This window comes from Eubalaena glacialis, chromosome 1, assembly GCF_028564815.1.
Source record: "Eubalaena glacialis isolate mEubGla1 chromosome 1, mEubGla1.1.hap2.+ XY, whole genome shotgun sequence".
Taxonomy (NCBI): Eukaryota; Metazoa; Chordata; class Mammalia; order Artiodactyla; family Balaenidae; genus Eubalaena; species Eubalaena glacialis.
In genome coordinates this window covers 158655996-158672645 of record NC_083716.1, presented here as the reverse complement: position 1 = coordinate 158672645, position 16650 = coordinate 158655996, and the positions used below count along the sequence as shown (strand labels likewise).

At 44.2% G+C, this 16650-nt stretch overlaps 1 protein-coding gene across 2 annotated transcripts in view; it reads right to left on the bottom strand.

Moving 5' to 3' along the window:
• The window catches only part of LYPD6B (LY6/PLAUR domain containing 6B), a 221935-nt gene extending 209751 nt beyond the window's left edge, over nt 1-12184 (bottom strand). For both annotated transcript variants that reach the window (XM_061199930.1, XM_061199940.1), the window contains exon 1: nt 12076-12184. The gene's annotated coding sequence lies outside the window, so the exon portion shown is untranslated. The remainder of the gene's footprint in view (nt 1-12075) is intronic.
• Between the last annotated feature and the right edge of the window lie 4466 nt (nt 12185-16650).

Below are 16650 nucleotides of genomic sequence, written 5' to 3'. Positions count from 1 at the left end.
CATTATATACACAGGAACAAAGATAAAAATTTCAGAAGACACCTTGTCAGAAGGCATGCATGTAAAAAAATGAAGCAACATCTTCAAAGTGCTGAAAGATAAATAAACTGTCAACCCAGAATTCTACACCTAGTGAATATATCTTTCAAAAATGAAGGAGAGGGCTTCCCCGGTGGCGCAGTGGTTGAGAATCTGCCTGCCAATGCAGGGGACACGGGTTCGATCCCTGGTCTGGGAAGATCCCACGAGCCGCAGAGCGGCTGGGCCCGTGAGCCACAATTACTGAGCCTGCGCGTCTGGAGCCTGTGCTCCGCAACGAGAGGCCACGATAGTGAGAAGCCCGCGCACCGCGATGAAGAGTGGCCCCCGCTTGCCACAACTAGAGAAAGCCCTCGCACAGAAACAAAGACCCAACACAGCCATAAATAAATAAATAAAACAAATACTTTAAAAAAAAAATGGAGAAATAACTGCAATAGGCAAACAAAAACTGAGAGAATTCACTGCTAGGAGACCTACACCACAAGAAATACTAAATGAGGTTTTATAGGCAGAAGGAATATGATGCCAGACAAAAACTTGGATCTACACAAAGAAATGAAAAGTGCTAGAAATGAAATAAAAGTCAAATACAATTCTTCTTTTTCTTATTTTTAATTGCTATAAAAGGTAACTGAATGTTTAAAGCAAGAGTCAGCAAACTATGACCTACAAACCAAATCCAGCCCACAGTCTGTTTTAGTATGACCTATGAGCTAAGAATGGTTTTTATATTTTTAAAGTGTTGTTTAGGAAGAAAAGAAGAATGTGCAGCAGAGACCATATATGGCCTCAGAGCAAAATTTTTACTTTCCGGGACTTTACCAAAAAAGGTTTGCTGACCCCTGATCTAAAGCAAAAATAGTAACAATGTTTTGTTTACAGCATATGTAGAAGAAAAATGATGACAACAACAGCACAATGGATGGAAAAGAAGGATTGGGAACATACTGCTGTAAGGTCCTTAGTCTACACATGAAACAGTGTAATATTACTTGAAAGTAGATTCTAATTAAAGATACATAGATACAGATAAACACTCTAGGGCAATCAATAAGAATGTTAAAGAAGCATAAATAAGAAGTAGAAATAAAAAGGAATCATAAGAAATGTTCAAAGGGAAAAATGGAACAAATAGAAAAATAATTAAAAACCTACCATCCTTCTAGTTAAGCCATATTAACACCATAGTAAATGTGAATGGTCTAACACACCAATTAAAACACAGATATTGCCAGATTGGTTTAAAAAGTAAGATCCAACTCTCTGAGGTCTACAAGGAACCTGCCTTATATATACAGACATAGGTTAAAATTAAAAGTACATGAAAAGACATGGATACAAACACTAAGCAAAAGAAAGTCGGAGTAACTATATGATTAACACCCAAAGTAGACCCCAGAACAAGGAATATTAACAAGAATAAAGAGGAATAGTATATAATGAGAACAGGATCAATTTTCCAAGAGGACATATTCCTAAGCGTGTATGTACTGTGGAATTCAAACCTCAGCTAAAACTGGAGCTGCAACAGGTCCGAAGGGGGAGCTCTCACACCCCACCATGCACCATCAATTACTACAAACAGGAAGGTGCTGCCTACTTTACTATCCAGCAGAGAGAAGAAAACTTCTCTCTGCTGGAGGACAACCCAGCCAGAGACTATAGCAGCTCAACCGATGAGAAGCCTCCACGCACTGGACTCCCAGCTTACTGCAACAGGACTCTTTGGTTATCACAGCCCCTCCCAACTTTCCACTTTTCCCTATAAGCAAGTTCCCCTTCCTTGTTCTTTGGATTTGCCTATGGTCCTCCATAGTTCACATACCTGAATTGCAATTCTTTTGGCTATTCTGGAATAAACTCACTTTCACTGGTAAAATAACTAGCTATTATATTATTAAAGTCAACACCACTTAAGAACAGATGATCAGGGCTTCCCTGGTGGCGCAGTGGTTAAGAATCCACCTGCCAATGCAGGGGACACGGGTTCATGCCCCAGTCCAGGAAGATCCCACATGCCGCGGAGCGGCTAGGCCCGTGCACCACAACTGCTGAGGCTGCGCGTCTGGAGCCTGTGCTCTGCAACAGGAGAGGCCGTGACAGTGAGAGGCCCGCCCACCGCGATGAAGAGTGGCCCCCGCTCGCTGCAACTAGAGAAAGCCCTCGCACAGAAATGAAGACCCAACACAGCCAAAAATTAATTAATTAATTAATTATTTTAAAAAAAGAACAGATGATCAAAACACATGAATCAAAAAGTGATAGAACTGAAAGAAGAAATTTTTAAATCCACAACTGTAGCTGGAGATTCTAACATGCCTCTCTTAGTGATAAAACAAGTAGACAGAGAATCAATAAGGACACAAGAGACCTGAACAACCCTATGAGGCAACTTGACTTAATATTTCCAGAATATTCTACCCAACAATAGCAGAATACACATTCTTTTCAAGTGAACACTGAACATTCGCCATAAACCATATTCTGGGCCATAAAACAAATGTGAACCAATTTAAAAGAATAAAAATCATGCAAATAATATTATGGGATAATAAGAGGATTAAACTAGAAATCAATAACAAGAAGACTTCTGGAAAATTCCCAAGTACTTGAAAATTAAATGACATACTTTGAAATAACACATGGGTCAAGAGAAAGTTTCAAGGGAAATTTTTAAATATTTTAATTTTAAATAAACGAAGATGAAAATACACTTACCAAATTGTAGAATGCAGCTAAAGCAGTGGTTGAAGGGAAATTTATGGCACTAAATGCTTATATTAAAACAGAAAAAAATCTCAGATCAGTAATATAAGCTTACCCCTTAAGAAAATAGGAGTGTAAATTAAACCCAAAGCAAGGTGAAGGAAGGAAATAAAAGAGAGCAGAAATCAATAAAATTGAAAACAGAAAAATAGACAAAATTAATGAAATCAAAATCTGAATCTTTGAAAGATCAATAAAGTTGATAAACTTCTAGACAGACAGAAAACAAATGAAGACACAAATTACCAATATCAGGAATGAAAGGGGGAACATCACTACAGATCCCAAAGACATTAAATGAATAATAGGAGAACACCACAAACAATTCTATATCCATATAGTTTAAATGCAAATAAACAAATAAATAAATAAACTGCAACTCCATACTAACTGCTTTGGTGGTAAATTATGATTTTCTTAAACTAAGATTTAAGCCAGGATTATGACACATTTTAGGAGTTAATCAGCAAAACAAATTCAAATAATACTAAACACCCAATAAAGAGAGTAAAAGTTTATGTTAAAAAAAAAGACATTTCTATATCCATAAATTTGACAACTAATGTGAAGAAGACCAATTCCTTGAAAGATACAAACTATCAAAACTTATCAAGAAAAACTGGGTACCCTGAATTATCCTGTATCTATTAAAGAAGTTAAATTTGTAGTTTAAAAACCTTCCATCAAAGAAAACTCTAGGCCTAGATGGTTTCACTAATGAATTCTACCAAACACTGAAGGAAGAAATAACAGCAATCCTACACAGTCTCTTCCAAAAATACATCACAAACAAGTAGGTTTATCCCAGGAATACAAAGCTGGTTCAGCATTTGAAAATCAATCAGTGTAATTCACCATAGTAAATAGGAAGAAAAATCACATGATCCTGTCAATAGATGGAGAAAAAGCATTCAACAAAATTCAAAATCCATCCATAATAAAAACTCTCAGTAAACTAGGAATACCAGGGAAATTCCTTAACCTCATGGGGCACCTACACAAAACCTCAGCTAACACCATACTTCATAGTGAAAGATTATTTTCTCCCCTATTATAAGAAACAAGGCAAGGATGTTCTCTCTCACCACTCCTATTCAAAACTGTACTAGAATTCTTAGCCAGTTGAATAAGGCAAGAAAAAGAAATAAAAGGCATCCAGGAGACCTTCAACATGGTGGAAGAGTAAGACATGGAGATCACCTTCCTCCCCACAAATACATCAGAAATACATCTACATGTGGAACAACTCCTACAGAACACCTACTGAACGTTGGCAGAAGACCTCAGACCTCCCAAAGGGCAAGAAACTCCCCACGTACCTGGGTAGGGAAAAAGAAAAAAGAAAAAATAGAGACAAAAGAATAGGGATGGGACCTGCACCTCTGGGAGGGAGCTGTGAAGGAGGAAAAGTTTCCACACACCAGGAAGCCCCTTCACTGGCAGAGACAGGGGAGGTGGGAAGCTGTGGAGCCACGGAGGAGAGCGCAGCAACAGGGGTGCAGAGGGCAAAGCAGAGAGATTCCTGCACTGAGGATCGGTGCCGACCAGCACTCACCAGCCTGAGAGGCTTGTCTGCTCACCCGCCGGGGAGAGCAGGGGCTGGGAGCTGAGGCTCTGGCTTTGGAGGTCACACCCCAGGGAGAGGACTGGGGTTGGCTGCGTGAACACAGCCTGAAGGGGGCTAGTGCACCACAGCTAGCCAGGAGGGAGCCCAGGAAAAACTCTGGAACTGCCAAAGAAGCAAGAGACTTTTTCTTGCCTCTTTGTTTCATGGTGGACGAACAGAGGGGATTCAGAGCACCACCTAAACGAGCTCCAGAGACGGGGTAACGGGATTACCACTGCAACAAAAAGAATAAAATACCTAGGAATAAACCTACCTAGGGAGACAAAAGACCTGTATGCAGAAAATTATAGGACACTGATGAAAGAAATTAAAGATGATACAAATAGATGGAGAGATATACCATGTTCTTGGATTGGAAGAATCAACATTGTGAAAATGACTCTGCTACCCAAAGCAATCTACAGATTCAATGCAATCCCTATCAAATTACCACTGGCATTTTTCACAGAACTAGAACAAAAAATTTCACAATTTGTATGGAAACACAAAAGACCCCGAATAGCCAAAGCAATCTTGAGAATGAAAAATGGAGCTGGAGGAATCAGGCTCCCTGACTTCAGACTATATTACAAAGCTACAGTAATTAAGACGGTTTGGTACTGGCACAAAAACAGAAATATAGATCAATGGAACAGGATAGAAAGCCCAGAGATAAGCCCACGCACATATGGTCACCTTATCTTTGATAAAGGAGGCAAGCATATACAGTGGAGAAAAGACAGCCTCTTCAATAAGTGGTGCTGGGAAAATTGGACAGGTACATGTAAAAGTATGAAATTAGAACACTCCCTGACACCATACACAAAAATAAACTCAAAATGGATTAAAGACCTAAGTGTAAGGCCAGACACTATCAAACTCTTAGAGGAAAACATAGGCAGAACACTGTATGACATAAATCACAGCAAGATCCTTTTTGACCCGCCTCCTAGAGAAATGGAAATTAAAACAAAAATAAACAAATGGGACCTAATGAAACTTAAAAGCTTTTGCACAGCAAAGGAAACCATAAACAAGATGAAAAGACAACCCTCAGAATGGGAGAAAATATTTGCAAGTGAAGCTACTGACAAAAGATTAATCTGCAAAATTTACAAGCAGCTCATGCAGCTCAGTATCAAAAAAACAAACAACCCAATCCAAAAATGGGCAGAAGACCTAAATAGACATTTCTCCACAGAAGATATACAGATTGCCAAAGAAGATGTACAGATAAACACATGAAAGGATGCTTAACATCACTAATCATTAGAGAAATGCAAATCAAAACTACAATGAGGTATCACCTCACACCAGTCAGAATGGCCATCATCAAAAATCTACAAACAATAAATGCTGGAGAGGGTGTGGAGAAAAGGGAACCTTCTTGCACTGTTGGTGGGAATGTAAATTGATACAGCCACTATGGAGAACAGTATGGAGGTTCCTTAAAAAACTAAAAATAGAACTACCATACAACCCAGCAATCCTACTACTGGGCATATACCCTGAGAAAACCAGAATTCAGAAACAGTCATGTACCACAATGTTCATTGCAGCTCGATTTACAATAGCCAGGACATGGAAGCAACCTAAGTGTCCATCAACAGATGAATGGATAAAGAAGATGTGGCACATGTATACAATGGAATATTACTCAGCCATAAAAAGAAACGAAACTGAGTTATTTGTAGTAAGGTGGATGTACCTAGAGTCTGTCATACAGAGTGAAGTAAGTCATAAAGAGAAAAACAAATACTGTATGCTAACACATATATATGGAATCTAAAAAGAAAAACGGTTATGAAAAACCTAGGGGTAGGACGGGAATAAAGACGCAGACCTACTAGAGAATGGACTTGAGGACACGGGGAGGGGGAAGGGTAAGCTGGGACAAAGTGAGAGAGTGGCATGGACATAGATACACTACTAAATATAAAATCGATAGCTAGTGGGAAGCAGCCGCATAGCACAGGGACATCAGCTCGGTGCTTTGTGACCACCTAGAGGGGTGGGATAGGGTGGGTGGGAGGGAGGGAGACTCAAGAGGGAAGAGATATGGGGACATATGTATATGTATAGCTGATTCACTTTGTTATAAAACAGAAACTAACACCATTGTAAAGCAATTATACTCCAATAAAGATGTTAAAAAAAATAATAAAAATGCATCCCATTGGAAAGGAAGAAATAAAGCTGTCTTTATTCACAGATGACATGATTATGTAGAAAATTCCAAAGAATCTCTGAATAAACCTCCTAGAACAATAATTGACTTTAGCAAGGTAACAGAATACAATGTCAATATACAAAAATCAATTGTATTTCTATATACAAGCAACAGGAGCAACCCCCAAAATGAAATACTTAAGTATAAATCTAACAAAACATGTGGAAGGTCTATATCCTGAAAACTACCAAATGCTGATAGAAAAATGAAAACAGAAATAAACAGATAAGCCATATTGTGTTCATGGATTGGAATACTCAGTATTGTAAAGATGTCAATTCTTCCTAAATGAATCTATAGATTCAATGCAATCCATTCAAAATCCCAGCAGAATTTTTCACAGATATTGACAAGCTGACTCTACAACTTATCTGAAAAGGCAAAGGAACTAGGAGAGCCATAACGAGTTTGAAAAGGAATAAAATTGGGAGATTTATACTACTTGCTTTCAAAATTTATTATAAAGTCACAGTATCAAGACAGTGTAGTGTTGGCATAAACTAGGCCTCTAGATCAATGCAATAAAATTGAGAATCCAAAAATAAACCCTTACAATTATGGCCAATTGATTTTCAACAAAAATGTCAAGATAAATCAACAGGGAAAGGATAGTCTTCTCAACAAATAGTGCTGAAACAACTGGAATTCCACATGCCAAAAAAAAAAAAAAAATCCTTGACTCACAGTTTACACCTTACATAAAAATTAACCCAAAATGAATCATAAACCTAAGTGTAAAACATAGAACTATGAAACTTCTCGAAGAAAATGTAGAAAAATTTCGAGACTTTTAGTTAGGCAAAGAATTCTTAGGTACAACAACAAAATTCTGATCCATAAGTAAATTGATAAATTGGTTTACCAAAGTTAAAAAACTTTTGCCCTGAGAAAGACACTGCTATGGGAATAAAAAGATAAGGCACAGACTGAGAGAAATGATTTGAAAATCACATTTCTGACACAGGACATATATCCAGGTTATGTAAAGAACTCTCAAAACTCAACAATAAGAAAACAAACAACCCAATAAAAATAGGTAATCAAAATTACCTTTGTGTAACACATCTATGCTGTAAATTTTTATTTGAATTCGTGTATTTTTCCCAGCCAGTTATGAGTCCAAACTCACCTTCTCACTAATTTTTTATTTATACCATATTATTTTGACTCTGGAATTAGGCTTTTGATCTCTGTTAACCTTTGGTGCACTTTGTACTGACCTAAAAAAATAATACTAGTAGTTTTCTTTGAACTCAGACTATTTTTTCCTGTCAAATAAAACTGGCTCTTTACACACACACCCAAATAAGTTATGAACTTCTGAGACATCAAAACTTTACACTGTCACCTTTTAAATAATGAACGCTGAGCATGAATCACCACATTTTTAATCACCATACTTCCTTCTTCCCCTGCTACCAAATCTAAACAATTCTGGAACACAATGATGAAAGAAATGACCCTTATTTTCCCTTTGCTCATATTTCTTCATTTATTTCTCATCACCTGGTACCATGTTTTGTAAGTCATTGTAAATCACGTTTGGTAACAATGTGAGGTACAGTAGAACAAACAAACCAAGAGATTCCACATGAAAGAAATTCTTTAAGACCAAGTTATTTAATATGTGATCCTCTTTCTCCAAGTGAACGTCTTTTTTGGCCAGTACCATACCTGCTTAAGCCGTATTTCTCTGCTGGAAACCAGAGACAGACTAAACCTTGATGATTTCTAGCACTATGCCCAGCTTGTTTCCAACTACTGCAGGCTTCTCTTAACCTGCCTTATTTTTCATTATAGTACTTCTCATCACCTGACATAGGAGACAAAACATAAATAGGTCCCCTTCCAGTAGACTGTAAGCTCCATGAGAACAGAGATTTTAACGTTCTTATATATTCCTTTTAACCCCAGGGCAGTGTCTGCCATCCAGTGGGTGTTCAATAAACATTTGTGAATTAATGACTGCCCAAGGCAACTCTCTACCTCATTCCCTCACATTCTGCCTGGGCAGCCCTGGGCAGGACTGTTGATGGAAACAACAAGATATGTTGTCTTCCACTCCCTCCTTTCTTCCAGGATTAGTAACTAGATCTTTCTGCCAATTTCTGTGGTAAGTAGATATTGAGGATGGAGGAATACGAGAAGTAGTATCCTGGTTGCCCAATCTAACACCAAATGCCCACCCATGTCCACCACATCAAATGGAAACAAAAAGCAGCTCTCACTTCATACTTCAAATGAAAACAGGCTAAATGCTTTAAAAGCAGTAGACAGTGGAGGCTGGTTTCCTACTGAACACGATTATAAAGTATTCACCCGCTGGACTATCATTAGGAGAATTCTTTCCTAGTCCAGGATCTACCACTAACTGCATCTTCTCCAAGTGCCAGCCTGCTAGTTTGAAGACAGGTAAGGACGCCGAAACAAAGACATGATTTAGAGCAAATGTTCTCAATAAGGGGCAGGGGTGAAGGGGGCACTGGGGAGTGGGAGGCACAGCAGAACCAGCTGTGAGGCTTCTTCAAACTACACACGGCCCCTCCCTAAACTCCTCCACCTTAATCCCTGCACAGTTACTCCCATAGAGTGAACCACTGTTGCTGTTACTATGGGAGTGTGACAGACCCAGAAAAGCTTTCCCAGGTTTTGAGTGTAAGCTCTTTGAGGAATGGGACCGAGATTTAGGTTTCTTAGTGATATCCAGAGGGCATCTAACACAGGGTTTTCCTGTCTCTACCTGCGCCTCCAACCTCAGCTCCTTCCCTCCCCTCAGCCACACCCTACACTTCTCCTATCATCCTGAGCTTCTCCTGCTTGCCCGTAAGGCCATGTCTTTCATCATCTGTCACCACCTGCAGGAGACACGGGTGACCGGCTACCTAACACCCCGACAGGCAAGGCAGTCTCGCTTTCTGCCTTGCTAACCAAATTCCGATTTTCAGATAGGGGCACCAACGTGCTCAGGGAAGGTGACTCTCCTCCAGCTCCAGAACACCGCTGGGCCATGACAATCACAGCCACCCTCTCCTCCTTTGCCAGTGACTGGCTCAGCACGGGCATATGACCATTCTGGCCAGTGACACAGGGAACCTCTGAGAAATTCTGACCTTTGTTATCTAGAGAATCACTGAGAAGCAAGCTGTCTCCCTCCCTTTCTGCTCTAGATGTTATCACGTGAAGGCGTGATGGAGCTCCAGTCACCCTGTGGCAGGGCAGGGAAAACCCAGAGAATCTTCAAGAAGCCAACCCAGAACTGTGGCCACTTTGAACCACCTACCTCTAGACTTTGTAAGCAAGACAGTAAAGTAACCTAACTAGTGTTACTTACAACAGAAAGTACCCTACCACACCACACCGCTTGGCCTGGGAAGACCCTGCAACTTTTCCTCCTACTATCCCCTACTATCTCCAATTCAGAGCTCAAGTACAGTTTCCTTGGGAAGTCTTTGCTTGTCCCCAGACGGTTACACAGTCCCAGACTCTGTTCTCTGCACATCTGCCTCTCCAACTAGACTGTGAGCTTCTCAAAAGCAAACATGTTCACCCTTGGCAGAGGCCCTGGTGTATGCCGGGCATTTATTAAATGCTGAATGAATGAATCAACCAACAAGCAAACAACAAAACAAGGAATCAAAGGAGGAACATGCAGGATGCCTTCCTTGCCTGGGATAAGACTTGACAATTGACAGATGGAACATGGCACCCAGGCAGTCTACACTCTACTAAAGACTTCCTTTAGGCGGTGGTGAGCAAAGGCAGAGACAGTGCAATGAACAGGTCCTATTTTATCTGCCCAGAAGTCAGACCTCTCATTGGGAACTGTCCCTGCCCAATCCCCGGCACCTGGGGTGGGATCTGCACCTGAGCAAAGTACCCACTGCTACGGTGGAAACCCACTCCCCGTCCACTGAGATGGCTTGGCCCCGCTTTGGTCTAGTGTATCAGTAACGTTTGCTATAAGGAAGGAGGTGATGGAAGAAGAGGGAGACATCCCTCCTATCCCCCCCTCTCTCTAAACGAACAGATAAGCCTGAGATGCCAGTGCTTTTTATCACTCCAGACTAAGAACAGTCAACACAGAGGGAGAAAGAGAGAGAACAAGCCCGGCAACCCTATGTGAGCCCCAGGATCAAGCTATGCCTAAAGCTAAAACCCTCAGCCTTTTCATTTATGTGACCCAATCAATTTCTACACTGCATAAAGCAATTTTCAAGTGACCAAACCCAACCCAAAGAAAAGAATTCTGACAAATACAGTCAGTAATGATGAAAGCAAGCCGGTAACATCCCTTCTATATTCAGGACCTGTGCACTGTCACCTCTCAAACTTGGCTTCTAGAATGGTGACAGGAAGTAAAACTGCCTGGAGGAGGCCTAACCATGAACAAGTCAGAGTGGAAAAAATGCCACCCCCCAAAACACACACCACCACTACCACCTTCCCTCCTAAGGGAGGGTACTCTGAGCCTCCTGGATCTCCCTTCTGTTCAGAAAGGAGTGGGGACCTCTGGAAGGCATGAAGTGTTACATTAACACATAGGGGGAAAAATGGAGAGAACTTTCATCAAGCAACGTGCTATGGGCTTTATGAACATCGTATAACTTAAGGCCGTTGTAATGATTATAATACCCTTTTTACCTTTGAGCAAACCGAGAATCAGCGAAGTTAAGCAACTTGCTCAAGGTCACACAGCTAGTAATTAGAATTTAAATTCTAGACTTTTTCCACTTTATCACACCGATGGCCAGGGCCTGGGAGATGCAGCGCACCTGCGCACCCCCGCCTCCACCCCAACCCCCGACAGCGCCCCAGGACTCACAGCCCTGGATGGAGCCTTACAAGCGCAGGCCCCTGGAGTCAGAGCAGCCTTGCATACCCAGTTTTTTGGAAGCCCCAGGTAACTAACCCAGGTGTATGTCGGACACTCAACACCAGCACCAAAAGTAAAGCGCCGGGCTGAGCGGCGGCACCTGAGCGGGCCCCTGGGAAGCGCCGCAGAGGGAGAGGCGGGCGCTCGCTCGGGTCTCCCCCGCGGGCCTGAGCCCCACGCGCAGCTCCGCGCTCTCCGCAGCAGTGGGGCCCCCAGCCTCCCCTCTCCCCACCAGCGCCGCGGAAAGAGCGCCTCCGCGCCGCCCGGGCCGCTCAGAGACCCACGCAGCCCCGGCCCTGTCCCCGCGCCCGCTCCCGCCCCCGCCCCCGCCCCCAGCTCCAGCCCGGTGCAGAGGGTCGCAGCTGTTCGCCCCCAGGCAGCTACGGGACCCCGACCCCTCCGCTGTGCCGCGACCCCGGCGCGCTCGCTCCCCCGGCGCGCCAGGCAGGGGAGCCCCGCACTGCCCGCCACAGCCGCTCGGCCCCGCAGGACCCGGGCGCGGGGCCCGCCGTCCCCCGCCGACCGCCGCCCCCAGCCCGCTGCGCCCTCCCGGCTCACCAGCGCCGCGGCGCTCGCCGGGCCTGTCCGCGCGTCCGGCCGGCTCCCTGCTCCCGGCTCCCGGTCCCGGCTAGCAGCTCACTGGCGGCGGGCTGGCGTTGGTGCGGCTCCTCCCCGCCCCGAGCCACCTGGGACGCCCGGGAAGGGGCGGGGCCGAGACAGGTGGGCCCCGACCGCCGCGAGCAGCCCGGGTCTCGGGCTCCTCTGCGAACCGCGGGGATTCTCCGCGGGGTGGAAGGGAGGCCCTGGGGGCAGCGTAATAGGGGACACCTGGGACGGTTAGTTCTTGGGAAGCGGCGGGGAGCCAGGGCCCGGCCTGTTTCCACACAGCCTGGCCCGCTGGGGAAGTGGATCGCAGAGCGTGGGAGCCGGACCCCAATGAGCAGGAAGAGGGGAGGCCAGCCCCTTTCTTTGTGGGCTGTAGAAACCGAGAACCGAGACCCTCAGGGTGAATATGATGGGGCCAAAGGCCAAGTTACTTCAGAACTGGAAGAGCTCAGGAAGGCCTTTTCCGACCATTCCACCCTCCCCCATCCCCACTTCACACACCCCACTTTATTAGGTAACCCAGAATTTTAAGTTCACTGGTTCTGGAATCAGATCATTTAGGTTAAAATCCATTCCCCACTTACAAGGTATGTTAATCTCTCTATGCCCCAGTTTCCTCATCTAAAAAATGAAGATAATACTAGTATATCATAGGAAAAAGCTGGGAGACATAAAAAGAATAGCCTGCCTTCAGTGAGCAGCTACTTTGTGCTATCCACGATTCCAGGTGCTTAGGCTCTCTTTTGAGTTGACTTTAGAGTAGGAATTCTTCATCAAGGATCAGAAACCTTGAAACTGGATTCTGCATTCTGCCTACACGCATGTTTTCCTGAAGAGAGCATCCACAGCTGTCCTTAGATTTGCAAAAAGCCTTGCGTCTCAAGACTAGTTAGGAATCATTGCCTTCCAGATTTAGCCAACAGTTTTAGAGCTGGCAGACTTGTGAGAGATCACACAGGCCAAACATCCTTGAGAATGAAGATCACCGGGATGCCTGCCCAACACGCAGATCACTGCTCCCAAGAATTCTGATTCTGGAGAGCGGAGTGGTTTGGGAATAAGCACTTCAGGTGCAATTCACTGACAGGTGAGCCTAGGAAACTGATCTCATCCAAACTTCTCATTTCTCAGGCGAGGTAACAGGCCTAGGGATCGGTTCACTTGGAATCACCTTCCAGCCTGCATCTGCCAAGGAGCCTACCTTCCAAGTGAAGCCCTCACCCCACCTGAACCAAGGGAAAGAAATGTTTCTCCCTCCACAACGCAGCTTCACACAAGGAGCACTTAGCAAACAAAACAGGCTTCTTTCAAGAGGAAAATAAAATGCGCAGCTACCTCTGGGTTAGCCCTTTAAATCTCAAAGAAGCCTGGACCGTTCTTGCCAGGACTTCGGATACCTCCCTCCAGTACCCAGCCCCTCAGCCCGGCCCATCCCCCTCCACATACCCCACCGTATCTAGCTCTACTATTTGAACAGCTGAGGCTATTCAGCTAACACTTTCAAGTGACATCCTACAAAAATGTAGATGTTTTGTTCCACTTCCTAAGGCTACAGGCTAATTAGACCCTGAAACAGAGGACTTCGGTCTGATGCCATTTCACTGTGTGAGGCCCACAGTGGGAAACACTTCTTTCCAGGCAGATCTTGGCAAGTACTGAGTCTGAGGCAAGAACAGGGCAGGCAGCAGCTGCAGCAAGAGTGGTTGTTTCAGGGATGCCCAAAAATGTCAACCCAAGAATTATCAGGCAAAGTCCAGAATATTCCCTTTTCGACCGGTGAGATTCTCTCCGTGCTTACCAAGGGCAGCCAAGGATGCATGTGTGTCTTTGGGGTTTTGGTGTTCACCACTCACAAAGTCCTGATGTAGCAGAAAGTTGAAATAACCTTCCCAAAGTGAGTTGAGCAAACCTCTCACATACAAGGCAAGCAGGAAAAATTTCCAAGGTGGCATGCTGTGGCAGTACCATTTACCTGAGAAGAAGACTATAAAAAGATGCAGCTGGCCCCCTCAGCCCTGTGCTTGACCCTGAGGATGGGCAGCAAATCAGCTTTTCTATATTTATCCCTCAGTATTATCTTTTACCCTCACGAGGACTGTGGATCAGTGTGAATTTGCTTGGCTGTCTAAAACATATCAGCCGGGGATGGGCTTGCCCTCTTTGGCTTGGTTTCAGAGTGAGTACAGAAGCATGGACTACAAATGCATGGGTCTGCTTACAAAGTTGTTGGCTACAAAAACGCCCATATGCCTTTGTTGCTGTATTTGTAAACCCAGGAAGAAGCTCTTGGTTATTCCAAATTTACTCTTACTTTCGAAGGCAACACGAACATACTTACCATCTTTTTAATTTGCTAAGTCAAAGAGGAACTGAAATACCAGTGTGGAGAAAATTCTTTGTGTAAAATCAGAGTTCTAGTATCACGAACACACCAAGCAAAATCTGCCTCAGGACTTTTGCACTTACTGTTCCTTCTGCTTGGAACTCTCTCCAGATCTTTGCAAGCCTGGCTCCTTCAATCATTCACAGAGGCCTTCCCTGACCACCCAAGCCATGTAGTATCACAGCAGCCTGTTCTGTTTTCTTCATAGCACTTAAATGTACTGAATCATTTTAGAAAGTGTTGGTCACTGGTTTATAATTTGCCTCTAAGAAAATGAAGACTTTATCTTATTTACCACCTCTCCCCAGCTCAAAAAACAATGCTGAGTACAAAGCAGGTGCTCAAATCTTTGCGGGAATCTTGATGAATGCTCACATTTTTGCAGCAGGCTCTGAGTGCAACACATGGAGATGTCAGCTGCTCCTGTACATTGCTTAGGCCTGGGAATAAGCTCTGGTCTAGGAGTAAAGCAGGATTTCAGCTCAGTCTCTCTATGCTCCTCAGCAGCCATGTGACCCTGGGAGAGTTTAGCTTCCTGGTTAAGATCGTGGGCTCTGTGGACTTCCCTGGCAGTCCAGTGGTTAAGACTCCATGCTCCCAACTCAGGGGACACAGGTTTGATCCCTGGTCGGGTAACTAAGATCCCGAATGCCTCACAGCGTGGCCAAAAAAATGAAAATAAAAATGAAAAAAAACCCAAAAAGAACATGGGCTCTGGAGCAGCTCCACCACTTCCTAGCTCTGTGATGTTGGACAACTCACTTCACCTCTCCACACCTCACCACATCTGCCTGTGGGGAGAATAACAGTACCACCTCATTCATCCCTGGTGAAGAGATTCCAGAACGCACATGCAGGACAGGCTATCACTGTGAGCCAGGCATGGTGCCAAGTGCTTCACTTCACAGAGAGGTTAGGTAACTAGTGCGAGGCACTCAGGTAATCCAGAGAAGAGTGGGAGCTACTGGCACTCTGGTCCAGAAGCTGCTGAAGTCCACTCTTGATCACCAGGGTCCTGGTACCTAGTACACACACAACAAATGACTGTGGCAAAACATTTCCACACAACTGACCTCAAGCCAGGCTTGACCTCATGTCAGAGAGGCGTCCGCTGCCATCAGAGTGGCTGTGACTAGCTTCGTCTTTGTGGGCCAGCGGTTGGTGCAGCAGAGTGAACCCTGAGTAGAGCGAGGTGCTCTGGGCTCGGTCTCTCCAAGTGTGAGGTGAGGGGAGTCATGTAACCTCTCTGGGTAGAGCCAAATGTGTCCCAACGTCCTTCATAGGCTTCTCTTCTACTCTATTAGTGGTGGATCTGTATTTCTTCCAAGAACACCCCAATTTTTTGGCCCAATATAGTAAAGTGTAATCCACTTTAAAAGGCACTAACAACAAGGTCCTAATATATAGCACGGGGCAACTATATTCAGTATCCTGTGATAAACCATAATGGAAAAGAATATAAAAAAAGAATGTATATATGTGTATAACTGAGTCACTTTGCTGTACAGCAGAGATTGGCACTACACTGTAAATCAACTATACTTCAATTTTTTAAAAAGGCACTATTCATTTACAACAGCTCACAGGGAAAATTGGGAATGGCAGAAACTTTTTTTAAAAAATAAATTTATTTATTTATTTATTTATTTATTTATTTATTTATTTATTTATTTATTTATTTTTGGCTGCATTGGGTCTTTGTTGCTGCGCACAGGCTTTCTCTAGTTGTGGCGAGCGGGGGCTACTCTTTCATTGCGGTGCGCAGGCTTCTCGTTGCGGTGGCTTCTCTTGTTGAGGAGCATGGGCTGTAGGCGCGTGGGCTTCAGTAGTTGTGGCACACAGGCTCAGTAGTTGTGGCTCACGGGGTTAGTTGCTCCGCGGCATGTGGGATCTTCCCGGACCAGGGCTCGAACCCGTGTCCCCTGCATTGGCATGCAGAGGACTGAAATAGAAAGGAATCAGAGCTCTAGAGCCCAAACAAACCATGTGACCTCAGACAAGTTACTTGACCTCTGGGGATTTTGGTTTTCTCCTGGGTGTAAGGTCTGCAAGGAGGTGGGTATAAAGCAGAGGCCACGGCCACAGCCCTCTCCTGTTTATGAGCGGCAGGCCACGCACAGAGAGCAGACCCGGCCTGCACAGTG